Source organism: Dasypus novemcinctus, chromosome 17 (assembly GCF_030445035.2).
Source record: "Dasypus novemcinctus isolate mDasNov1 chromosome 17, mDasNov1.1.hap2, whole genome shotgun sequence".
Lineage (NCBI taxonomy): Eukaryota > Metazoa > Chordata > Mammalia > Cingulata > Dasypodidae > Dasypus > Dasypus novemcinctus.
In genome coordinates this window covers 53,661,665-53,687,899 of record NC_080689.1, presented here as the reverse complement: position 1 = coordinate 53,687,899, position 26,235 = coordinate 53,661,665, and the positions used below count along the sequence as shown (strand labels likewise).

The 26,235-nt window shown below is 38.4% G+C and overlaps 1 protein-coding gene across 4 annotated transcripts in view; it reads right to left on the bottom strand.

The window, feature by feature from the left end:
• Positions 1 to 22,747, bottom strand: part of AFTPH (aftiphilin) — a 64,293-nt gene extending 41,546 nt beyond the window's left edge. For 3 of the 4 annotated variants that reach the window (XM_058278676.2, XM_058278678.2, XM_058278679.2), the window contains exon 1: positions 22,401 to 22,734. The gene's annotated coding sequence lies outside the window, so the exon portion shown is untranslated. Of the gene's footprint in view, positions 1 to 22,400 lie in introns of all 4 variants that reach the window. The other variant, XM_058278677.2, reaches the window with a different exon arrangement.
• Between the last annotated feature and the right edge of the window lie 3,488 nt (positions 22,748 to 26,235).

The following is a 26,235-nucleotide window of genomic DNA, read 5'->3' as shown; positions in this document are numbered from 1 at the left end:
GATGAAAGTGATTAAGTATTGATCTCTCACCATAAGAGGACACGTACTTGCTTAAGAACGTCTAGCCTCAATTGTCAAAGGGTTAAGGTGACAAAATGGTGGATCTATAGATTGAGAGATGTGTGGTCAAGAGATAAGGTAGGTTTGGGAAGGCAGAGGAAATAAGAGAGGAAATGGGGCTATTACATGATATTATTTGACAATTTAAAAATTGTTTCACAAGAATAACAAAGTTGGAGGACTTTAACAGATACCAGGACTTGGTTTAAAGGCACAAAGTGAGGAATTTATAAAAAAAAGTTGAAGAACAGATCTAAATACGAGTGATGAAACAATCAACCTTCTGGAAAATAATACGAGAGATTATTTTCATGATTTTAGAGAAGGCAAAAATGCACAAATAAGGCACAGGAAGCATTATCATAAAGGAAAAGATTGATAGATTGGACTTCATTAAAAACTTCTGGATGGACATAAAGACCAATGGAATAGAATTGAGAACTGAGAGTCCAGAAAGGACTCATATATCTATAGCCAATTGATTTTCTACAATTCAATGGAGAAAGAATAATTTCTTCAACAAATAGTGTTGGGACAACTGGATATGCACATGCAAAAGAATGAAAGTGGAACCCTACTTTATACACAAAAATTAATTCAAAATGGATCAATAACCTAAAAACATGAGCTAAATCTATAAAAACTATCAGAAGAAAATAAGGGAAAATCTTCATGACTTTGGATTTGGAAATGGATTCTTAGACTTTACACCAAAAGCAAGACCAAAAGAAAAAAATGGATAAATTGGACTTCATCAAAATGAAAAACCTTGTACATCAAAGGACATTTTCAAGAAAGTGAATACAAGATAACCAACAGAATGGGAAGAAACATTTGGAAATCATACATCTGATAAGGGTTAATATCCAGAATATATAATGAACACCTACAACTCTACAAAAAGACAAACCCAATTAAAAAATGGGCAAAGGAAATGAACAGACATTTCTCCAAAGAAGATATACATATGGCTAATAAGCACATAAAAATAGGTTCAGTATTATTAGTCAAAACAATGAGAACCATTTCATACTCACCAGGATAGTTATTATATTAAAAAAAAAAAAAAGGAAAATAAAAGTGTTGATAAGGATGTGGAGAAAAACTGTTGGTTCTTCAAAAAGTTAAATACACCAGACCATGTAACCCAGAAATTCTACTCCTAGGTATATATCCAAGAATTGAAAATAGGGACTCAAACAGTTATTTGTAGACCAATGTTCACAGCAGCATTATTCACAACAGCCAACTCAAGGGACTAGGAGTAACCTGTTAAGAGATGGAAGTTTTGACGTGAAATAGGAAAAAACCTAGAAATCTTGAAGTAAACTGGCTGTGGCTATTTTCCAATTAGAGGAAAGACCACAAGAATAAAGGTCTAAAAGTAAGTGCCTGGTTGGAATGGAAAGCATTCTTCAATTTACTCTACATATTCCTCTAGAGATCTTGCCCCCCACTCCCATCATCCACACCAATTATCACTCACCCTAAGCCTCTTGGGCTCACATTTGACAGCAGTTCTCTAGGAATCTCCCAGAATCCAGGGAGGATTCCTTCCAGATTAGCTAAAAGTTTAGAGTCCACATTGTTCACTAGAGAGAAATTCACATCTTTTACAGGGTATAGTCCAGCTGCATAAATGTGTGTATCTCCCCTTAAGGCCAGACAAACAGACCTAGATTATACATTCCAGCTTTACCAAGGACCCTTCTCTCCACTTTTTTAATAGGGATTTGTGATGGGGAAGTGGAGGAGGACATTAGCAGGGAGGATGGTGATAAGAAAAGGAAAGAGAAAGACAGTTGTGCTACTAACTGCAATAGTACAAACTAAGCTAGAAAGGTATAGTTAATGGATCATAAAAAACAATCACTGCCAGGAAGTGGCTGTGGCTCAATCGATTTGGCTCCTGTCTACCATATGGGAGGCCCTGGGTTCGTGCCTCAGGGCCTCCTTGTGAAGGCAGGCTGGCCTGGCCCGATGAGAGCTGAAGGCCCATGCCTGAGGAGAGGTAGCACTGCAAGATAATGCAGCGAAGTATGATAAGCAGACATAGAAGAACACAGAGTGAATGGACACAGAGAGCAGACAGCAAACAAGCGGCAAGGGGGGGAAATAAATAAAAAATAAATTAAAAAACAAAACAAAACAAAAAAATCACTGCCTTCTTACTACAATATGTCTGAGGTTTAAATTAGTCACTTGTTAAATCATTTGGGGGGAAAATCCTCTAACTGAATCAGAAAAATGAATGAAAATGTTACATAAGCAATTAATATCAATTTGCATTACAAATGTTGCCTGGTGTTGTAGTAGTTCAAATTCTTAAAATCGTTGCTGTAATATTCTCATGGGAATTTTAAGATATCAAACCGTAGTGCCAATGAATCTACCAAGCCTACGCATTTCTACCTAAGAGTCATTTTATCACATTAGGAGCAGAGTTCACATATCACAGAGAAACAGAAGAAAGAGCCCTTCCTCTGACCTAGATGATGAATTGAATTTTAGTTAACTTTTCGTTTTGAATATATCTACAGATGATTAGACCATGACGTAAAAATGTTTTCATGTCTCTAAAATGTTAAATCTATAAAAAAGGATAACTTCTTAATCTTCTCTTTTTGAGTGGTTTTTCCTCAGAATATTTGAGCTATTACAAGTAGATGGTGTTTGAGAAAAGGGTTTTTTAAATTAATTTAATTTAGGACTATTATCCTCCCTCTAACATTAGGCAGTAAACTTTAAGGCTACTTAATCAAATTTCTACAACCCTAAGCTGAGTATTTTTAAAACATTTCATAATTCCTCCGAACTTGCCAATTTATAAACAAATATCCCAAAATAGCTCAGATATCAACTGTATGTTAATATGTCATCAACTATGTAATAATATGCAGTATTATTTAAGACAGCTGTTAAATATTGTCCATGTGCTATCCCTTCTTGCTCACACCTTTATCAATATTAATTTGATATTTATGGAGGGCTTACTACATGCTGGTACTATGTGGAAACATTCTTGAATTATCTCAATGAGCCCTCACAACTATTCCATAAAGTTAGGGATTATAATCATTTTATGAGGAAGAAATAAAGGTGTAAAGAGGTTAAATAATCTTTTAAGGTAACATTAATAAGTGCTGAATTAGTCACGAGCTAATAAAATATTTGAAGTGTGTTATACTGCACAGCAATTATGAAGGAGAAAAAATTGGTTTTTAAGCTCAGATGAAGAAAGTATAATCAACAAGAAGTGAATCTCTTATTCTATCAATGTATATCATGCTAAATGTGAGCAAACAATGAAAATAAGCAATAAAATATCTTTATGTCTAAGGCGAACACCCTCAGAAGGTCAGTCTGCCAAAAGTGACAACCAAATTTTCTGTTTTCTTGTTTTTGATGTCAATGAGGATTATGACTCATCACAAAAAGACATTCTTGTCAATTACATCAGCAGCACACTCACTCTTCAAGTGCCAATTACCTTGTGTGATGTACTGAATTGTGTAGCCATTTAGATGTGTTCTGGGTCTTGGTTTGCATTCTGGATGGTATGAACTCATTGTAAATAGGATATTTCAAAGATGTTATTTAGGTTAAAGAGTGGCCCAAATGAATCAGGCTGGACTTTAATCTGGATTACTGGAGTCCTTTATAAGCAGAATGAATTTCAGACATGGAGGGAGAAGCTATGGGGAAGAGTCAGAAGCTGGAAGTCAATGGAATCTGGAAGAGAAAGAAGACCACCACATACATGGCCTTGTGACAGAAAAGCCAAGGACCAAGGATGGCTGGCAGACAGCCTCAGAATGTCACAGTCTTCTAAGAGAAAGCATGATCTTGCTGATGCCTTGATTTTGGACTTCTAGCCTCAAAACTGTGAGCCAATAAATTGTCATTGTTTAAGCCAACCCAATGCATGGTATTTGTTTCAGTAATTAGAAAATAAAACACTTTGTTAAACAGTAATAAGAATTATTTTACATAAGCTGGTTTTCAAAAATTCCTGTGAAAAAGCTTTTCTTTCACTGCACATTTTTAATCTTCTATACAAATCTACAATAAGGCATTTTTAAAACTGAGTTTGGATAATTTCATAGTAAAAATTAAACAAGATAAATAAAAACATCAGAAATAGTTTAATCTTTAACTTTTTCAACTTACTATATTTGAGAGTTCACCAGCTATTTTCCCCAAAAGATATTACAACTTGAAATTGGATAAATGGCATTGAATAACTGATGTCAACAAGGGCAATAAAACAGAAGCAGCAGTGAGGATGCATTAGCCCTCGGGGCGGGGGGGGGGGGGATTTTCCCCCTAATACTCTTGCAATATTGTAAATAGGATCCTCATGAAGTTCTTATTGTAGTGGCAGAATAAATGAGTCACTCTATTTTTCTACCCTAATATCTCTGAAACTTTAAAATGAAAATAGAATGGGAAGCAGATATGGTTCAAGTGATAAGGCCTCTGCCTACCATATGGGAGGACCCAGGTTTGATCTCTGGGACCTCCTGGTGAAAAAGAAGAGGTGGAGAGCTGAATGCCCACAAGGTGACCCAAGTGCCCACATGAGTGCCTGTGCAGTGAGCCAAGAGCCTGCATGGTAAGCCGAGTGCCCGCATGAGTGCCTGTGTGGTAAGCTAGTGCCCGCATGGTGACCCGAGTACCCATGTGGTGAGCCAGTACCCATGTAAGTGAGCCATGCAGCAAGAGGATGATGCAACAAAAGAGAGACAAGGGGAGAGTCAAAATGAAGGGCAGCAGAGACCAGGAACTGAGGTGGCCCAACTGATAGGGAACCTCTCTCCATATCAGAGGTCCCCAGGATTGAATCCCAGTGAATCTTAGAAGAAAAAGATGAAAAGAGAAGACAATAAGAGAAACAGATACAGAGGATCACAAAGTGAATGGACACAAAATGCAAAAAAACAGCTGGGTGGGGAGGGGGTGGGGGAGGGGTGGGAGTGGTGGGGGAGGGGAGAGGAGAGGCAAAAAAAAAAAAAGAAAAAGAAAATAGAATCTAAAAGGCAGGAACTACTTCAGTTTCACTACGCTTGCTTAAATCCACACATCCAAAATCTTGTCCAAGGATAATCCCTGGAATTCCTGTTTTGCTTCTCAATTGCTTGCTCAGGGAGCTCTCAACTTTTCTGTCACTACTGTTGCTTTCTCATGAGCCTGTAAACGTTCAGAACTCTTCCATCCTCAAAACAAATCAGAGCGAAACCAAAAAAACCCCCTCCCTTTTGTGCTCTTCTAGCTCTCCTCCTCTTTATCATCAAGCTTCTTGAAAGGGCCCTGTCTATTCACTATCTCTATTCCTGACCGCCCACAAATCCTCAACCCAACACAATCTGGCTTCTATCCTACCACTCCACTGAAGCTGCTTTTGCAAGAGTTACTTTATTTGAGCTGAAAGGACTGTAAATGTACAGACAGGTCTTTGTTGCTTACTACTATATCCTCAGGACTTGGTTCACAGAGGGACTAAATATATTATCACTGTTCTTGCAATGACATTTTACACACACTCTTGAACTCTCTCCTTCATCCTTAGATTTCTACAACTCTACTTCTAGTCTCTAGTGCTCCACTAAATAAGTTAGGAAATACCAATTTCAATCTTGGTAAGTGTTACCTGAGGGAGGTTGGCCTGATATGTGAAGAATGTGAAAGAAAGCAAATCTAATTGTTCTTGCCACAACCCATCTAAAGAAAGAATATATGTTGAGAGGGGTAGTAATTTATTTGCAAGCTAGAAAAAACAACTAAAGAACAAAAATTTGTGAGTGTTTTTAACAGGGATCAGTTAATGGATATCTGCTTCAATTTGAAGCAATTTCTAATAAGTGGAAGTGTGAGATACCAGAATTTGATGCTACTCTGTAGAGTTCACAACAAATTTCCCCTGTTCTAGTTCTCTGCTCCCAAGCAACTGTCCTCAGTACTTCATGTAAAATTTCCCACAGAAGACTCTGCAATCAACCAACATGAAGAGCTGACAAGCTTTGAAAGAAATTTCTTCCTGTAATGTTTTAAATTAGCATTCTGTTCAAGACCGGGGAGCTAAACCTCAAGAGTTCAGGGTATTCAGAAAATAAAAACTACTTTGTTGGCTTTCAAAACTAAGGAATGCCATTCTAGTCTGGGACTAAAAAAATGTATACTCTGACAGCTGCCCTTCCTCTGATAGTGCCACTCTGTTCTAAGTGCTTACTACAAGAGCAACTCACCTTTTAGAGAAAGAAGTGTCTAATAAAGGTTATAAAACTGCAACCAAATATAGCTGGAACTCAATTATGTGAGCTAATGAGACAGGAAGAAAGCAATGCCCTAGATTATCTAAAAATCACAATTTGGTCTTAAAATATAACCTAGGTAAGGGCAAGATTACCTCGCAAATTATGCCTTTGCCAGGTACTATTAATTTTGTTGAATTTGTTCTCCAACCACCTATCAACTAAGGGAAAAAAATGACCTACAGATACATGAAGTGAAACCAGACAATGAGCCAGGCTTAAAAACTGCCATAAATGATCTACAGATAAAATATTTGGGGGTGGGGGTGGGTGGGGAATATTATAAAAATGAAAGTTTTGTATATGTGAAAAATCAAATGTAAACATTCTAAAACAGCATTCAACAAGTGTACATGTGTATTAAATACAGGTCAAGCCACAAGCAAGTCTACCTGCACTGACAACCTCATGGAAACTATGAAAGGAATTCTCTTGTTAAACAAGTTTTACCTTTTCTCGAGAGGTAGGAAAGGCCAATGCGTAAAAGGAGAAAAAAACGGATAACATTATTTTCAATTCTTTCCTCTCTGTCCCCAAACATTTTTAGTACTGCCAAGTTAAGGAAAGGTGGTGGCTCCTTACACATAGTTGATGTGAACAATGTCAGCTAATAAAAAAAAAATTAATCTATGAAATTTGTCCATTTTCTTTTAACCTTTAGATTGTGTGGGTAGTGTGATTAAAGGTGAGTTAAGCTTCTGAAATGTTTCTAACCTGTGTTTTCCAGGATATCATCTTTTCTCTGAGAAAAATTGTACAAAAATAACTTCATTTTATGGTCTTGAAGAGCCATTGCTTAGATTGCTACAAGAAGCAAAAAAATACAATTTCAAAATTTTTCTGTAAAAAGTCAACACATAATATGTATCGGAAATTATAAGTATGTCCATACTGCATGTCCAAGAACTATTTGCAGGCATCAATTTTGTTAGAGGTTTTAATCCATCTCACAACAATATGCATTCTTTCTCCTTCTGACACACTTATTCTAAATCCACTTACTTCTTCCAGCATAGAAGAGGTGGGAAGAGGGGTTCTTTTAAAACAAAGAACAAGGGAAAACGGACTTTGGCCCAGTGGTTAGGGCGTCCGTCTACCACACGGGAGGCCCACGGTTCAAGCCCCGGGCCTCCTTGACCCGTGTGGAGTGGCCCATGCGCAGTGCTGATGCGCGCAAGGAGTGCCCTGCTACACAGGGGTGTCCCCAGCATAGGGGAGCCCCACGTGCAAGGAGTGCACCCATAAGGAGAGCCGCCCAGCGCGAAGGAGGGAGCAGCCTGCCGAGGAATGGCACCGCCCACACTTCCCGTGCCGCTGACGACAACAGAAGCGGACAAAGAAACAAGACGCAGCAAAAAGACATAGAAAACAGACAACCGGGAGAGGGGAGGGGAATTACATAAAAATAAATAAATAAATAAATCTTTGAAAAAAAAACAAAGAACAAGACCTTTAAGATTGTTCTCCTTGATCTGGTACTTACAAAGTCAAAATGCATTTTTAAATTACATTATATGAATGAACCACATAATCTGATAAGATGGAAGTATTCCTTTCGTTTTTATAGCATTTGACATAAATATCATAAATTTTAAAAATTATTTTTCTTCACATTCTTACTATCCTCAATCTAGGAAGGAAGACATTTTAAGAATGAAAAGTTTTAAAAGCACACATTACACAAAACATGAACGCTTTAGCAAATGCCAATATTTTTTCACTTTTGGAAGGCATTTGCCAATCATTTAAGTTTGCTAATATTAAACTTTTGTGCAGCATCTACAATTTAAAAGTTCTCTAAAAGACAGTCTATCCTGGTTCATACAATTTATAGGGCAATTTAGCAATATTCCCAAATTTATTACGCACATCCCTTTGACTAAGCAATTTCACCTGGAAGAATGTATCCTTCAGATGCACTCATATAAGTGTGCAAAGATATTTTCACAAAAATGTTAATTCCAGCATTGTATATTTAAAACAAAAAACAACTGAAGAAAAATGTCTACCAGTAAGAAGAGGGTAAAAAAAATGTGCAGCCATTTAAAAAAAAGAAGATAAAGGTGTATTATTGATGGGAAAATGTGTCTAAAATATATTTTAAATTGAAAAGCATTTTTGAAAGTCATTCTCTTCTGATTCTCCTACCTACCTATCAAATTCTTTCTCCTTCTCTTCAATAGAGCTGTCCTTGTGCTGTCTTAGTAAATGTGTGTTCTCCAGACCTTGGCCTTCTTATATTTTTATCCTTCACAATCCCTAAGAGATCCACCTCTATGCTTTTATACATTTATAAGACATAAACATCTATCTGTGGCCTACCTTACATCTAGATCTGCCTACTCAAATGCCTTTTTTAAATACCTCTACCTGATGTCCCAGAGACATTTCATATTCTCCAAGTCCAAAATTGACGGCACTACTCAAAAAATAAACAGAAACCACTTGTGTAGCAGTTTGATATGGTTATGAATTCCAAAAATAGATACTGGATTATTTTGTAATCTGGTCTATACCTGGGCATGATTAAGTTATGATTAGGGCTTTGATCGGGCCATGTCATTAGGGCATTGCCCTCACAGATAAAAGGCATGGCAAAGGACAGAATTGAGGGTTTTTGATGTTGGAGTTTTGATGTTGGAGTTGATGCTGAAGTCTTAAGCTGGAGTCTCAGGAAGTAAGCACAGAGGAAAGAGAAGCAAGCTCCGGGAAGAGTGGACCTGAGCCAGGAGAAGAGGAGTAGAAACAGCTCTTTAAGACATGGCAGAAACCCTAGGGAGAGAGATAGAGCCGTTCACCTGATAGTCTACAGCTGACCTTGTGGAGAGAGGCTCATAGTGTACAGCTGTCCTTGTGGAGAAAACAGAGGAGCTGAGCCCAGAGGAACCCAGGAAGCCTGAACCCTCGCAGTCCTTGGCAGCCATCTTGCTCCAACATGTGGAAATAGACTTTGGTGAGGGAAGTAACTTACACTTTGTGGCCTGGTAACTGTAAGCTCCTACCCCAAATAAAAACCCTTTATAAAAGCCAAAAGATTTCTGGTATTTTGCATCAGCACCCCTTTGGCTGACTAATACATCTTGTTTCTATAGGATATTCTGAATACTAAGTTGCTAGCACTAAATCACCCAGTCCAGAAATTTGAGTGTTATCCTTGACTGCTCCCCCTTCATCACTCTTCTCCTGCAAATTAAATCAATCACAAAGTTATTTCTTAATATCTCTATCTTTGTTTTAACATCTTACAACCAATACCTTATTTCAGGGCTTCATTATTTTTGGCTTGGATAGGGCAGTCCAATTGAAACACCTTATCTTAGCCCACATGGCCAAAATATTCCCTCTTTGCTCTAGCCAGACAAAACTACTCCTGATTTTTTCACTGCCACAAAATTACTTCCAAACTGTCAAACAGGATATTTCTTCTAATTTGCTGGTCTGAGCTCTCCAGAGAGACCACTTTCAAAAACCTTAAAAACCTTATTCAGACATGTATTTTTCCATGAAGACTGGGGAAGTGAGATTACCAGTATTTACTGAGTGACAGATAATTATTCAAGTACCTAAGGTGTTTACTCAGCTACTGTCCAATTTAATCTAAACAATTCTATATGGAAAGTCATCTTATTCCCATTTTATAGATGAAGAAACAGGTTTAAGAGGGCAATAATCTGTTCAAGGTCCCCGAAGATTAAGTAGGGCTCTACTTCATTCTTTTCACATGTCAATTTGCCTGTCTGAATTAATCCTCCTTATTTAGACCTACATCTGTTTTCACATGTAACAAAGTTAATGACATTTGTTCCATGATTTTCTACCCTACTAGGCTATAAACTAAAGGTTTCCAACCTTAGGTTGAATTAAGCTTTTTTTTAAAAAATACAATGAGTGGATGCAAATATTTGTATGTTTTAAAAAGTTTCAAAGATAGTACTGATTTCAGCCAAGATTCAGAACTACTGCATTAAACTCCCAGAGAATAAGAATATTACTGGACTTTATATAACTCTACAGCATGGCATAAATGTCTCTAGACTAAACTGCTAAACTCAGTTATAGGTAAATCAGTGAAACAGTACTTTTTCCATTAAATGTTTTCCCTTACAGTGATTTGATTCTACAAATACTTCTTAAAGTTATGCCACACACATTTATCTGAGAATATCACTAAGAAACTTAACATTTAATATTTGAAAAACAAGGAGTTTACAACATTAAATCTCAAATAAAAAGCTTAAAAATAAAGCTTGGAAAATTTATTTAAAAGAATCAAATTTAAAATACTGCAATGATCCTTTAAACCGACTAAAAAATAAGTATTTAAACCACTGTAGATTTAGAGAAAATTCTTTAATTTATATTTTTAATTTAATTTTTAATTTAATATTTAATTACTATTTCCTATTAACCAGAAAATTTATGAAACAATTTGCTTATTCCTTCTTTGAAGCTCCACTTGTAATTATGATATAATTTAAACGTTATAGAATTCTTGGGGAAAAAACAAGTTTAAAAATTAATCAGTTTCATTATCAGCTGAACAGTAAGAAATGAACATATGAACAGCAGCAACAGCAATAAACTTTTCTCAAAGTCCAGAAATAAAGACCACTGGTAAATTGATTAAAATCTGAACTTTTTGTGTTGGTGTAACAATTGCACTATGCTTCAAGCAAATGTTTAAAACCTACTGAAACAAAAAGCTATTACCTACTGGCCTATTATGATAGGGCAGAATGAATCAAAAGTGCGGAAACAAGAGGATATGGTGATTTAACTACAAGTAACTACAAGTAAAAATTAATGATTATCCAAACATTCTGGTTGGGTTCCAGATAGGAGAAAATTTGGATTTTGATATCTGAAACTCTTGGCACTAAGAACAAAGATGCTATTAACAATATTCATTATAAAAAGAGTTAAATTCTCTATTAATGATAGATTCATTACTTTTTATAAAAACCTACAAAAACAAAAGCTGTAAGAAAATAAACCAAGGCCTTCAGACTTTGAATGCCATGGTAGAAGTATTTTATCTGCAAATACTCCAGATCACTATTTCAGCTTCACATAATAAACAATTCATATGAGAGATGATAAACCACAGAAAAACAGAATACTACAAGACACAAGCAATGACTGAGAAAGAAAACAACAATAAAAAAACCCACTTGAGAGAGTGGGTGAGGCGGAAATACTGTTTATTTCATTCATTTAAAAAACTATGGTCTCGTTAAGAGGTATGCATGGGAAACGTGGCTCAACAGATAAAGCATCTGCCTACCACATGGGAGGTCCAGGATTCAAAACCAGGGCCTCCTGACCCGTGCGGTGAACTGGCCCACACGCAGTGCTGATGCGTCCCAAGCAGTGCCATGCCATGCAGGGGTGTCCCCCATGTAGGGGAGCCCTTCACTGAAGGAGTGCGCCCCATAAGGAGAGCCACCCCGCACAAAAAAAGTGCAGCCGGCCCAGGAGTGGTGCTGCACACAGAGAGCTAACACAGCAAGATGACACAACAAAAACAGACACAGATTCCCAGTGCTGCTGACAAGAACAAGAGGACACAGAAGAACACACAGCAAATGGACATAGCAGACAACTGGGGGTGGGGGGGTGGGGCGGAGAGGAAGGGGAGAGAAAGAAAGAAAAAATAAATCCTGAATCTCTGGACTGTCCATGTGACAGCCAGGCCCTCGGTCTCAACAGACTTGCAACTCCTACCCTCTGGTTTACTGGGCTTACCCCAGCCAGCTAACAGGGAGGTGAAGATCAACCACCACACCAGGGAGCCAAGAGTGCCTACAATTGCAAAGCAGGAGAATTGTATCCATCATCCCAGTGGAATCTAAGCACCCTCTCAATACAGAGGTGGAGTGGATGTAACCATCCCAGGGCCCACAGAATAGAGGAACAGAGTATGGATTAGAGTGGATTTACTGATAATTCTATTCTGGAACTAATGTGATTAGTAATGGAAGTAAATGTAGCATTGACATGGAGAAAGTGACCACAGTAGCTGCTGAGGGTAGGGAGTGGGAAGAAGAGATGTGAGGTGGGGGTATTTTCAGGACTTGGGAGTTGTCCAGGGTGGTACTGCAGGGACAGTTACTGGACATTGTATGTCCTACCATGACCCACTGGGTGGACTGGGGGAGAGTGTAAACTATAATGTGGACCATCAACCATGTGGTGCAGCAGTGCTCGGAGATGTATTCACCAAATGCAATGAATGTCCCATGATCATGGAGGAGGTTGTTGTTATGGGAGGAGTGGGATGAGGGGGCGTGGGGGGTATATGGGGACCTCATATTTTTTGAATGTAACATTTAAGTAAATAAAGTACTAAATTAATTTTTTTTAAATCTTAAAAAAAAAGATATATGCAAATACTAAAAATCCAACTACTAGAAGTCACATTAACATTTTAAGTCTAAGAGGGGACAAGAATGATCTTTTAGATTAAAGAAATGTTAACTTTATTTAATATGAAAACTAAATCTATTAGGAACATAGTTTTGTTTTTCTGCTGCACATGTAAACAGAGGTCTTCATTTCCATCATATCTTCTAACTGGTTACTGCTCTTTATATATAAGAAAGCTCTTGGTATTTCTATAATTTACCACCATACCATCAGCCAATTGGGGTAATCTGACCATTTCCTATGCAATTCTTATTCCTGTTTTTCCTTGTTGATTGTGCAGGCTAATGCCTCCAGTATGAAGTCTAATACAGTAGCGGAAGTAACAGTAGACATCAAATGCTCCCTCCTTAATTAAGATGCTGATTTGGTGACTGAGTTATATATATCTTATCATATTACAGAAATAATTCCTATTTAAGATGTATGTTTAAAGAAGAAACAGAACTGGTAATTTAAAATGCCTTTTCAGTATTGATGTAGATTACATAATCTTTCCTTAGATCTATTAATAGATCAAAAATACCAATACCTATTCATAATTTTTCAGTCTGTCTGATGGTTAGGGAAGCCAAGTTTTCTGGGCAAGAAAGATACATGTATCTAAATATTAAATAAGCACTGTAAAAGATTATGAACGCAAATTCACATATGTCAAATAGTAAACCTCATTTGGTCTAATTTACTCCTTATTTTCACTTTTACAAGTAGAATTCAAAACAAATAGAAATTTTCTAAGTATTAAACATACCCAAATGATTGATGCAAATCCTTCCAGGTTTAATCCCAGGCTCTCTCCTCAGTCAACTCTTCCCAGTCAATCTCATCTACCTAAGGCTTTTATTATTAATACCATATTCTAGGACTCTGAGATTTATCTCTACAGTCCAGCCCTTAACCTGAACTCCTGTCCAGCTGAGCCAACTCTCTACTAGATTTTTTCACTTGAATTCTTCAAATACCTCAAACTGAGCTTAACAAAAACAGAACTCAAGCTCTTCCTCATATGTGGTTCTCTTACAAGGCTCAATAATTCAGTGAATGGACCCACCATTTATCCAGTTATTAAGTCAGAAATTTAAGAACCATCCGTGACAAAGCTCCCCATCTCCACCCTCTCCTATCTCTAAAGCTCATAAATCTATCAATTCTGGAATACATATACCTCTTTCTAGCTACTGTGTCTCTACTCTTGTCTAAGCTACTATTATCATCTAAACTATTCTTCCTAACTAGTTAGTATCCAATCATGCCCTATCCAAGTAATCTTCTTTTTTTTTAAAAAGATTTATTTATTTATTTATTTAATTCCCGCCCTCCCCCGGTTGTCTGTTCTCTGTGTCTATTTGCTGCGTCTTGTTTCTTTGTCCGCTTCTGTTGTAGTCAGCAGCATGGGAAGTGTGGGTGGCACCATTCCTGGGCAGGCTGCACTTTCTTTCGCACTGGGCGGCTCTCCTTACATCCTTACAGGTGCACTCCTTGCGCGTGGGGCTCCCCTATGCGGGGGACACCCCTGCGTGGGGTGGCACTCCTTGCGTGCATCAGCACTGCGCATGGGCCAGCTCCACACGGGTCAAGGAGGCCCGGGGTTTGAACCGCGGACCTCCCATGTAGTAGATGGTCACCCTAACCACTGGGCCAAGTCCGTTTCCCCCAAGTAATCTTCTTAAAAGTCAAATCTGATTATGTCAATCCCTTGTTTGTAATAAAGATTAAAAAAAAAAACCCACAAAAATCACACAACAATGTTTTCTATCTCTCCAGCCACACTCTTCCTCCTTTCTCTCCATTGCTCTTAGTGCTCTAGCTAGGCCTTCTTTGTTTTCTGAAAGCACACAAAATATTTTTCCTTAGATTTATTCATAGAACAAAAATACCAATACCAATTTCTTTATGCCACAGGGTCTCTGCACTTGCAGTCTCACTGCCTAAAACAGTTCCACATATCCTTCAATTTTTAGGTGAGGGGTCAATTTCTCAGTTAAGTTTTCTAACCACCCTCCCTTCCAAGTCCTCCTAAATATATTTCTTTCAGAGTATAAGAACTCTAGTAAGTTACAGCTTGTAATCAGATGCTTTTAATTTAAAAAATGTCTATGTAAACTGTGGATACTATTTTAAAAAAACAGGCTTAAATGTAATATGTGATTTTTAAAAACTTATGTATGTACTACTTTCTAGGCCAGTGAACTTAATCTTATATTTCTTCTCCATAAGTAAACAGAAGTTAGTGTCATCCTCTAGAGGAGTGGCATATATATAGCATCATATAAGGCAAGCCACATCTCAAATTATCCAAAATACTATCTTAACACGTAATCAATATAAAAAATTATTGGGGAGTGGATGTAGCTCAAATGTTTGAGTGCCTGCTTCCCATGTCCAAGGTCCTGGGTTTGATTCCTGATGTCTCCTAAAAACACAACAAACAAAAAATCAACCCTCACTGGTGAGCAGATATAGCTCAGTGGTTAAGCACCTGCTTCATATGTACAAAGTTCTTGGTTCAATCCCCAGTACCCCCTGAAAAAAAATTATTGATATATTTCCCATTCTTTTATTCTTACTAAGTCTTTGAACTTTTTTATTTTTATTTTTTAGGAGGTACCGGATATTGAACCAAGGACCCCATACATGTGAAGCAGGCAATAAACCTGCTGAAATCTGAAATCACTTACAGAACATCTTAATTTGGACTAGCCTCAAGTGCCACATATGGCTCGTGGCTACTGTATTAGATAGTGTAGTTCTATAAAATAATACTGTATTTCTTTTACTTAGCTTGCAAACACAATCAGTTATTTTAAAAAGAGTATGGCATAAAACAATTTTAACTTCATATCAAACAAGGACATGTCTCATGTTTCAATCCTTAAAAATTTTTCAAATTATGCAAACATTCCACATTGCTGAAAAGCCTAAATCCAAAATAAAAATGCAGGTAAAAAAGAAAAAAGAAAAAGAAAAAAAATGCCAGGTAAGAAATTTTAAAACTGCATATTTACTGATTATCTGAGGCAATTACAGGAAGATGGGTATGAGAGATGGGCACTACTGATAAGAGAGAATTTATTACAATGGTTGGAAAGCACTGGCTCTCCCTTTGATATACTAACTCTACTTTCAAGACTTGAGCCTATGGAAATAACTGAAGACAAGGTCAAAGATTTATGTACAAAGTTGTTCACTAAGATGCTTTTCTATAATAAAAACTGGAAAAACCCAAACAATCAGAGGGAAGTAGTCAGCAGAGACAACCTGAAACCCACTTAATGGCATTCTACCCAGCCACTAAATGTATTAGACACTATTTAATAGCACAGGAAAATGCTCAAATTTAATAGTAAGTAAAAGAAAAACGTATGCAATATGATTTATATATACATGAATATACATATATAAAAGACACACAGTCATAGAAATAAACACAAGTACAGGAAAACTAAAATGTTAAGTTTTATCTTTGTAGTGTAATGACCAGTGATATTTTTCTTCTATTATTACTCCTTTTAACCTATATTTATTGAGTGCCCACTCTGTGCCAGGCATGAAGACAGACTGGGTCCCAATTATCATGGGGCTTATACTTCTCCATATTTTCCAAATTTTCTGTAACAAGTTTATTATCCTTTCATAATTTTAATAACCAGAAAAATATGACATGTAGTGGATACTGATTTGGGCAAATCAGCTTCAAGAGAACTTTTTGGGTCACCTGGGGAAGAATTTTAATATGGCCTTGAGTACCAGTTTAGATTTAAAATTCAGATTTAATTTCCTGAAATACAAAAGTGAGACTAGTTGACAAAAACAACAACAAAAATCTACAAAATAAGATTTCACTTTGAGAAAAAATATGGAAAGTTATGCCATTGACTCTTAAAAGTAAGGATCTCTGAGTAGTGGGAATGCGTATGTAGTTTTTTTCTTTTCTTTTTCTACAATGCTCATGCACTGCTTCTGTAATAAAAGATTACAAAATAAATTATGTAATATATTTTATTTATAGAATTTACTGAGCTTTTACTACATATGAAACTAGTAGATTCTTTAAAGGAGAGAACTTAGTAAAGAAGTCACAGCCTTAAAGAAACTTACAATTGACTGGGTGGGAGGGTGGAGAGAATGGTAAAAGAAATTCAAGGCAGAATATAAATATCATATGAAGTAAAATGTGGCTATATAGATCCTAAGAAAAGATCTTACTTGATTGGGAAGAGGAGGACTATGAAAACAAAAGCTTCAGGAAGAGCTAGACAGCAAGCACTAAAGAAAAGCACACAGGCCGATTGTCAAGGATGGTAAGCCATATAACAGTTTGGTTAGAATGTAGGATATATGAAGGGAGCAGGCAGTAAGCTGGAAAAGTAGGTTATGAGAGCTTTGAGTTTTGGGGAGGGGGTGCTTCTGCAAGTTTTGAGTTTAGTGATGGGGAATTATTTGTGGTTCCAGTTCAGAGAATTGTCTTATCATTCCTCATCACCCCTATTCTACCATCTTCTATCACTGCAACCACCTCCTAACTGATCATCCTGCTTCCACTTCTGCACTCCTATAATCTATTTTTTGTACAGAAGCCAAACAGATCATTTTAAAACACAGATCATAACATATCTCTACTAAAAAACTCTGTGATGGCAATTTCTATAATAAAGAATACACACACACGTAAGTACTGAGGTCCTTTCGGAATGGAAGTAAAGATGGAATCTGTGGACAGGAATGAGGCAGGGGTGTAGGGGTATGGATGTGTGTGGAAATAAACACAACCCTGATGAACCTTCAAACAACAACAACAAAACTGTGATGGCTTCCCATCTCAACAGGAAAAAGTCAAAGTCATTAGAGTTTCTACAAAGACCCTCTAACACTGTCTCCTACCCTCTGTCTCATCTCATCTCCTACTACTCTTCCTTCTATTTGCTCTTTCTACTCCAAGCACACTAGATTTCCCTGTGGCAGTTCCTAGAATATTCCAGGTATGCTTCTGCCTTTACCACTCTTCTCCTTATTCTCTTCACCTCCTTCAGATCTCTGACCCCATTCTATTAATAACTGCAAGCTGCCTCCCCTGACTCACAACCCAAAATCAAAAAGTCATCACTCCCCTAACTCCCAAAACCAACTCTTAGTTTTCTCCATAGGACTTAACACCATCTGCCAAATCTGTTACTTTACTTTGTCCCATATACAAACTTGAACACACAAAAACACAGAAGAATTAAAACTCAATGAGGGAGGCTACAAAAGTAGATACTAACCCCAAATAGTGGGGCTCCTGAGGGCTCTGGAGACACCAAGGTCCTACAGTCATAGCAGATAGCTCTGGAGTTTGGTGCCTTGCCAGTGGGCCCTATTTCAGAGTTTGTGCTTCTGAGTGTGACAGAGTTGTACTCAGATGTGACTTCTCTACACATGCCTCTTCTGTCTTTTATCTGAACCTATAGTTGGTGCTAGAGTTGGTAGGTATATGTCCAATAGACTTGAATCTCTGGGCTGTCCATGTGCCAGCTGGGCCCTGAGACTCAGTGGAGTTGTAACACCTACTCTGCAGCTCATTGGACTCACCCATGACAACAAGGATATGAGGATGGACAACCATTACACTAAGGAACCAAAAGAGCCTATAACTGCAAGCAAGAGTGTCCCATCCATCAGCCATATGGGAGTGGTGGAGTGGGCATCACCATCCCAGAATCCTCAGGATTGGGGAATCAAATATGGACTAGAGTGGTTTTATTGGTATTCTACCATACTTATTGTGATTCTAGCAATGGAAGAAATTATATCATTGATGTGGAGACAGAGGCCACTGGAGGTGCTGAAGTCAGGGAGAAGGAAAAAGAGGTATACTATGGGGGCATTTTCAGGACTGGGAATTGTCCTGAATGGCACTGCAACAACAGATACAGGCCACTATATATCCTGCCATAACCAACAGAATTGAGTGGGAGACAGTGTAAACTACAATGCAAACTATAACCCATGCTCCAATGCTCCAAAACGTGTTCATCAATTGCAATTAATGTACCACACTCATAAAAGAAGTTGTTAATGTGGGAATAAATGGAAAGTGTGGGGAGTGGGACATATGGGAACCCCTTATATTTTTTAATGTAACATTTTATGTAATCTAAGTATCTTTTAAAAATAAATAAAAAATATTTAAAAACAAAAAACAAAAAACAAAAAAACCTCAATGAGGTCATTTTGTTTTTTCTTTCTTTCAGTATCCCCAAAACCTAGAACATGGTCTGGTATATAGCAGCTGCTCACTAAATATTTGTGGTGTGAATGAAAGGAAGAGAATTTCATGGCATTAGTAGATATTTAGTTGAAATGGTTTATGGCATACTATAAATATTTACATAAATAGAATCCGCAGTGAATTTATTCTAATTTACTACTTTTCCCCTGGGAATTATTCACTAAAATAGTGCTTGTAAATTAAGTTTTGCGCATACAGGCAACCTTTACTAGAAATTTATCTTTGCAAGTCTGCCTTTAGGTTAGTTATTTGGAATAGAGGTGGTGGTGACTGAAGAATGATAGGATGGAGTCATGAATCTTCTATTTTCCTTCTGTTTTCATTTCTTCCAAACCAATGAGCATGAATTTTCCCTCACCAAACAGGGTGTCTGGCCTTTTCCCTTTCCCAGTGAATAGGTCTAATTCACAGAGCTATGAGCCCCTACCCTACAGTAAGGCCAGAAATAGAAACTTGGAGTGTGATATAGAGCTATTGAGAGGCTTGGCAGCAATTAAAGGGGAGCCTAGGCAAGGCAACTTACTGCAGGAAAACCTGGAGATGGCAGCGATTCTTAATTCAGTTATTTTTCAGTTAGAGGCTACTTTATTTTTTTAAAAATAGGTGAATCAAAACATTAAATCCTTCCCTGTCCTCCTTTTAAATATACAATGCTGAAAGATATAGCATTCCTCTATATATGTGCACAGGTGTGTTTTAAAATTACATACCTAAGTTTTAAATTTTATTACAAAGAATCTGAAGCATACAAGCACATTTAGGGAAAAAATTAGAATGACCAAATACCCACCACCCAGCTATCTAAAACTTTGACCTTGACTCAAATCTCCAAATTCTGCTTTAGATATATTTTTAAAGATAGTAAAGATATGGTTGAGAACACATGAACCTCTCCTAGGTTCTTTTTCCCTCTCCAGTTTTCCAAAGGTAACTTTTACTCTGATTTGGTGTTTATCACTGCCATGCATGTTTTTCCACTTTTGCTGTATATCACAGGATTCACAGAAAATACAGTTTTGCATATTTTAAAACTATTTAAGTGGTATCACATTACATCCTGGCTCTGTAACTTGCCAGCTCTCTGACCTTGGCAAATTACTTAACATCTCCGTGCCTCAGTTTTCTCTCTGAAACAATGAAGATCATACTACTTGCTACCTTCTAGGGAGGTTGTATTTAATAATTTAATACGTATAAAGCACTTAGAAAAGTATCTTGCTCATAGGAAATAGTATATATCAATGTAAAGCAATTACCATATAAAGCTGCAAAAGGACCTGCGATTGTTTACATATATATATATAAACTGAGAAAAAACTAACTACCAAGATGACATATAAAATCCATATGATGCCAGATATTTTCAGAAGTGCATAAAAACTTGAAATACTATGAAGTTCAGGCTGGAAATGTTCAGCCTACTTAAAGAGGAACTCAAAACCGCTTACCACAGAAAGAAATAGGTCTTTATTTTTAAATTACAAAGTATAGGCAATTTTAAATTAGAATGTAAACATTTGATTTAAATAATTTGACAGTTTAAACACTTAGTATCTCCTTTAATGAGACTGGGTGTGGGCAGGTGAGTGAGGTAGGAGAACAGGGGCAATCCGGCAAGGACATGTTATTCAAAGACTTCTTGATCTGTTGAGGAAGGCACTTTACATTTCGCACAAAATAAAGCATTCTTTGGTATTTGAATTTTACTACTTTTCTGAACTAGTTTTAACTAGCTCTAAGCAGAACAAAGTAAAATGTGAATAATAGGGTTCATCTTAATTATAGGATTTACATAAAGACAATTAGGTTCTGCAAAATTTGTCAATGCAATTATGGACACATTACCTTTGCTTTGATACATTATTTTAAGAGTCTCTAAAACAAAATATTAGAAAACACAAAAGTTAAATGCTTTACATTCTACATGAATTCTGAAATTTCTTTCAACAGTTTTTAAAGGCAAAAATATATCTATGCTTTGAAGATCAATTAATATTTCTCATTTGATACACACAAACAGAGGATCAACTAGATCTAACAGGCATCAACTAGGTGCCATTTATTCTGCTAGATGTTCACACAGCATCTCTCTTTTAATCCATGCTAAGTATTTTTAGGGACAAAATCTAGAAGACTACCACAGATATGGTGTTTAAATACATATACTTCTGCAAATGATTACTGTAAAAGCCAACATTTGTTTTTCCCTAGAGTTTAGCATATATTTCTTTGTCGAAAAGGTTAACTGAAAGCAACAACCAAATGTAACCTTCAAGGATAAACCCTGTCTTCTCTCCCTTCCCCTCACGAAAAACAAAACAAAACAAAACAAGCAAGCAAGCAAACAAAACACTCGAGAGGACAAGAACGTATTCAGTAGAAGGGAAGATTTATACTTAAGGAAAAGTGCAAAAGCAAAGTTCTACTATTCTCCAAAAACTGAGAACTTTGAGAAGGAACAATTGCTTTTGTTTCAGTAAAATATATACATGTATGAATTAGTTCTTCCCTCAGCCCCAGTAAAAGATTCGGGAGGAAACCAAGTTACAACTTGCATAAACCAACAAAAATCTAGCCGTTCCCACTTCTTTTCTAAGGGAGAAGGGACCTACCACCTCTCACTCCATACTGTCCCCCTTTCCAAGCAAGACGCAGCACCTGCCAAACTGGGAGCTTAAAGAACGGTCCAACTTTTCGAAAAGCAACCTGGGGAGGAGACACAGATTATTTTCTTGAAGAGTGCAAGAAGTGAGTGGGGATAGGTCCTTTCTGGAAGTGATCCTGGCATGAGCTTTGGGGCCGTCTCCTCTGCCTGCTGCAGGATTGGAAATCCGCTCCTTTCAGAGTCCCCTGGAAGCGGTACACTCAGGTCGCGGCCGGCCTCTGGCCTCGAAAAAGCAGGCAGTGTTTACACCTGTCACGAGGGAGGCGGAAGGGGAAAGAGGAAGCCCGAGCAAAGCCCCAAACTTCTCAGCAGCTCCCGGGAGGGAGCGGCAGGCGCGAAGCTGCGGACAGGTGGAAGCGGAGGGGCAGGGTGAGCCGGCGGCTGCTGAGAAGGAACGGCTCGCACCTACCCGGCCGGTGCCCAGAATGACGAGGAGGGGGCCGCGCGCTCCGGACACCGCTGGCGGCTTCCCGTACCCGCCGCGGGTGAGAGCAGAGCCCGAGCCCGGAACCCGCAGCCCACAGGCCCGCAAAGCCGGCTTCGTCCCCGCAGTCCCCAGCTCCGCGGCAGGCAGGTGCCCCAGCCCGGGGCAGGAATCTGGCCAACGGGCCGGGCCCGGTTCCCGCACCCTCTCTTCCCCTCGCGGCTGGGGGAGCCGAGTGGTGGCGCTTACCTGGCTCGTCCGGGACGGCCTCGATGGGCATGGCTCAGGGGCCCGGGGAGGAACTGGCTCCCCGGGGAAGAACCGGCTATTCCGACGCGGAGCTGCTAAGAGCGGAAGGCAGGCTGCTCACAGCCCTGTCAGTGAAGCAGCGCCATGGACGCCCACTCGGAGTTTCGGCGCTGCCGTGGGACCCCCATCCCACTACCCTCCGCCCTCTTCCGCCGCTGCCGCCGCCTCCACCTCCACCTCCTCCTCCTCCTCCGCGGAGACCCCCGCCCACTCCACACACTCTCCCATCATGCAGCGGGGGAACCGCTGCCGCCGACACGTCATTTCCGGACGCAGGTGGCTGGGTCGGGGCCGGACGCTGGTGGGGCGGGGGGGAGGGGAGAATCGGGTGGGGAGGACACTCTGGGGGAATTAGTGTCACAGACGCTTACTCCTGCGCAGCCGTTGTCGCGCCAAGCGCCGGCCGCCATTTTGGGTGCGGGCAAGCTACCCTTACTTTGACTTCCTTGCTTGTAGGGAAAGACGACCTCCCTCTCTCCGCTGTCCGCTGGAGACAGCGCTCCCGGGTAGGGGGCTGGTATTTCTCCCGGCCGGTCGAGGCTGTTAACGCTCAGCTCAGGACCGAGTTAAGCCTCTCCTTCTGCCAGTAAAATTGCGAAGATTTTGAAATACAGGATCATAGAACCGTAGCCTATTGTCCGTCAGAAACCTGCTAGAGAGCATTTATCAGCTTGCCCTTTTCGCCCCGAAAAACGACTTTTCCCTTCACAGAATTCCTTCCTCCTTTTAAGCCGACAGAAGAGGAAGCTGATGTTTCACAAAGAAGAGATTGTTATAAATCACATTTAAGGTGGGAAGCAAGAGGGAGTTGATAAATCGTCTTCGAGACCACCACCAACATAAAAATCCGGGATTTTGCTGAAGGATGGAGAAGCTGGTCATTTTTCATACACTCGGGAAATTATCTTATGAAACTAAGGAAATCAAGTCAGACTCAATGTTTAAACGCATTCCTCTAACAGAGGTCCTAAGAGATCTTTCTATCATCCGTCCAGGCAGTTTGCGTTTTTATTAGCATCCTCCCCACCCCCGCCCCCCTTTGTCAGGAATATCTATTAGAACACTGGCTACTGTAGAAATCAGACTGTCACTAGGCTACAAGGATTATTGTAATCGTCTGGGATGATGAGTCCGGAGTCCTACCCTGCAAATCATGAGCCTAATTCTTTCTGCCCACATTTACCTAATCTCCACTGGTAATTTGAATAATTTTAAATAGTTCCAAAACAGCAACTCAGGAGCCACGGAAAGTAACAATGATGGAAAACACTCCCTCGCCAACCGGAGAAGTGTCCACCCCTTTGAGTGAAGGAATTATAGCGAATCAAGGGAAAGAAAGGACAATAGCAGTTTGTCACAGTTTATCCCGCCTCTGCAATGTTCTGGACAAATTAACTTGGAACCTAAAATAGACCCACATTTGTCTTTTTACTTCTCAATAGCTCAAGATGTACGTAGACAGTATCTCTTTAAATTGGAGCACCAATTGCTTTGTGGTGTTGCTGGATTTTTTTGTTATTGCTCAGTCACTAAAGTGAGAAAAATCTATACGGTGTATCAAATTTATTCCTATTGTATTTCGCCCCCTGCTGGTTTAGCTTGTTTGCAAGCTGAAAAATATATATAAATGTTTATAGACCAGGAAGGAAAAAAAAATAATTGGGTGTGTGCGTGGAGAAGCTGGGAAGAAATTGATTTTCGGCGAACACGTTTGTTTTAATTTGATAGCTATATGAAACAAATATTGGGGTAAGAATGTATAACAAGACCCCAAAGCAGACCCTTCACCAAGAAAATATTTAAACCAAAATAATGAATTTGAACATCGAAACCCTGTTGTCGGGGAAATATCTTCTCGATTTCAGTACATCACAAGTGATTACAAAATATTTTTTGTCAAGTAAATGCAGACGCCAATCCTATTCACTTAAGAATAATAATTTAGAAATTAGCTTATCCAGGGAATACTGTATTTTATGCATGATTGTTATGTAAACCCATAACTTCTCTAATAAAATCGTTTTTTTAAAAAAAATTTCTTACACCCCTTAAAGCTCATTCATGGTAGATTGTCTATTAACTACAGATTAAGAAATCTGAACCAGATGATTTCCAATGTCCTTTCCATATCTAAACATTTTCCTAGAAAATGAAATAAGCACTCTTTGGTGGATAAATTGTGATATATTTGTAGGCGGATTATTATTCAGTACTTAAAAATAAATAAACTAGAGCTCTAAGTATCATTATGGTTAGATTGCATAAACGATGAAAAGTGAAAGAGTTTAAGGACACTACAATCTGATATGAATTTTACAATGTATGTGATTTTCAAAAACAAACCAATACTTGATTACTTATGGATACACATTTTTATAGTAAAATATAATAAAGACACTCTGGAAGGGTACACATTAATTTCATTGGGAGGGGATATGGAATGGGTCAGGAGGCACTAAAGAGTACTTCATCGGTAACTGCAATGTTTTACAGCTTTAAAAAAAAACCTGAAGTAAATGTGACAAACTAATTCTAAGTGATGAGTAAATGAGTGTTTGTTATGTAATTCTCTGGCATGTTTATAGTTAAGAAATTACTTTTCCAGAACCAGTCAAAGATCATGAATTGTCACTAGCATCCTAGAGATAGTTCCTGATATATTACTATAAGGTTAATATAGTGGATTTGCACAACTTCTGAAAGTGCTTTCCAGTATATTATCTCTTTTGATTCTCACACAGATCTCTTGAAGCAGATTAATGCCATTCTCAGAAGAAGAAATGATCACAGAATTTGGGATTTGTACAATATAAAAAATTTAGAGATGGGATTAGTGCTAGAACCCAGAATGCTTTCCCCCTACACCATTTGGCCTTCTAATTTTATAGAGCGGTAATATTGTAGCCCCTCAGTTTTCTCAATGTCAAAGATAATTTAACTTATTTTGTCATTTAATATACTTTCTTCATTTCCTTTATGTTTGAATTATTTTGTAATGGATTTTTTCCATTCTTTTCACAATGAATATTGCTAATAAACCAAGAGAAGCTTCACTATCATATCCTAAAATATTGTGTGTATTGAAAAATTTCCTGAAAATTTTTGAAAAATTTGCTGCAAGCAATTTTAGAAATCATCTTGTCCAACAGCAGCTTATTCTCACCTCCCTTTCCAATTTTACAGGTAAGATTAATAATGTCTTAGGAAGCTAAATGACAATGATGTCCCCAGTCACCCAGTTAGTTTGTAGAGAACTGGGTAATAAAAACTAAGGTTTCATGTTCCTAAACCAGAACAACTTCCACTGTTACCCATGCTACTTCTGTTTATTGCAATCCACAACCCCTCCCCCGCCTCTCCCACTGCCTTTTACCAAAGCATGTGAGGAATCAAAACTATTTGGAACATAGATAAATTATTCTCTATATGCCCATAGAGACCATAATTTAAGATGTACTGAAGAAAAGCATTCATGTCTGATATATATTATGTTACAATTACTGCAGGATCATTTAGTCATGGGAAATAAAGTATAAAAAGAAACTTGTTTAGTGAAATGGATTTAGCTCAACTGATAGAGCATCTGCTTACCATATGGGAGGTCCAGGATTCAAACCCAGGGCCTCCTGACTTGTGTGGTGAGCTGGCCCATGCCCAGTGCTGATGCGCGCAAGGAGTGCCGTGCCATGCAGGTGTGTCCCCCACGTAGGGGAGCCATACATGCAAGGAGTGCACTCTGCAAGCAGAACCGCCCTGCTCAAAAAAAGCACAATCT